This window comes from Chinchilla lanigera, unplaced genomic scaffold (assembly GCF_000276665.1).
Source record: "Chinchilla lanigera isolate Chin_1 unplaced genomic scaffold, ChiLan1.0 scaffold00146, whole genome shotgun sequence".
Taxonomy (NCBI): Eukaryota; Metazoa; Chordata; class Mammalia; order Rodentia; family Chinchillidae; genus Chinchilla; species Chinchilla lanigera.
The window spans coordinates 2,574,296-2,576,057 of NW_004955547.1; positions in this window are offsets into that span (position 1 = coordinate 2,574,296).

Here is a 1,762-nt window from a genome sequence, read left to right on the forward strand (position 1 = left end):
AGTTTTTGGGGCCCTCTATGTAGAGTATCATGTCATAAGATATTGAACATTTTTTCCATGTACTTATTGGCCATTTGCTTATTTTTTTTCCACCTTTCTTTTTAGCACATGTTTACAGTACACAATAATGACATTTCTTGTGGGGAGGTGATACATGTACATAACACATCTTAATTCTTTTTTCATCACTTTCTCTCCCTTCCCCATTCCTTCCACTCTTGGTTTCCTTCCCTTTTGCAAAATATCTACCTTTCTATTTTTATTATCTATCATTTATTTTAGCCTTTATTAATATTTTGGGATTTTTCATGTAGGAGAAACTATGTAATATTTAAGCTTTGTGTGTCTGATTTATTTTACATAATATTTTGGTCTCAGAGTACATCCATTTTCATACAAATGACTTAAACTTATTCTTTATGGAGGAATATTATATATAGATACACCAGTCTATTATATATATACACCATACCTTCTTTATCTATTCATCCGTTGATGGCCATATAGGCCACTTCCAAGGTTTAGCTATTATGAATTCCACTGCTATAAACATTGGTATCCATGTATCATTGCAATATGGTATCTTCAACTCTTTTGGGAAGATACCTAGAAGAACAGTTGGGTTTAGTGGAATTTCTATTTTTAATTTTTTAAAGAATATCCCTACTGATTTTCATAGTGTTTGTATTAGTTTACGTTCCCACCAACAATGTAGAAGGGTTCCTTTTCCCTTGGGTATCACCAGCACTTGTTATTATTTGATTTCTTGATGGTAGCCATTCTTTCTGAAGTAAGACAGACTCTTGATGTTGTTTTAATTTGCACTTCTCTAATGACTAGTGAAGTTGAAATTTTTTTCATGTATTTATTATTACATTTCTTCTAAGAAGTGTTTATTCATTTCAGTTGTCCACTTTTTGATTGAATCTTTTATTTTGGGGGGTCTAATTTTTAAGCTCTATATGTTAGTCCTCTGTCCAAGGCATAGCTGGCAAAATTATTTTTCCCCATTCTGTAGGTTGTTTCTTCACTGTTGGTTGTGTCTGCTAATGTGTTGAATACTATAAAAAAAACAGCAATGGTGATAGTGGAGATTTTTGTCTTGTTTCCAATTTTAGAGGGAAAGCTTTCAGTTTTTCTCCATTTAATATATGTTGGCAGTAGATTTATCATAAATGGCTTTTATCATATTTAGACAAGGTCTTTCTATGTCTATTTTCTTCAGGATTTGTTAAAATCATAAACTGTTGTTGAATTTTGTCAAATGCTTTTTCTGTCAATTGGATGATTATATGATTTTTGTCCTTGCTTCTGTCTATGTGATGTATTACATTTATTGATTTGCATATGTTTATCATCCTTGCATTCCTGGGATAAAGCCTATGTGGTCATGATATATGATCTTTTTGACGATTTGTTGCATTCTGTTTGCCACTTTCTTGTTGGGAATTTTTTGTGCCTTTCATTAAAGAGTTGGTCTGTAGCTCTCTTTTTTGGTTGAGCCCTGGTTTGGTTTTGGAATCAAGGTAATGCTAGCTTGCAGGAATGCTTTTGGAAGTATTCCTTCCCTTTCAATTTAATTAAAGAATTTGAGAACTATTGGTGTTAGATCTTTCTTGAATTAAAATCCATCCAGGAGTGAGTCTATCTAGACATGGGCTTTTCTTTGTTGGTGGTTTTAAAAAAATTATTGCTTCAATTTCATTGTCTGTTATTTGATTATTCAGGATTTTTATAACTTCTTGGTTCAGTTTTGGTAATT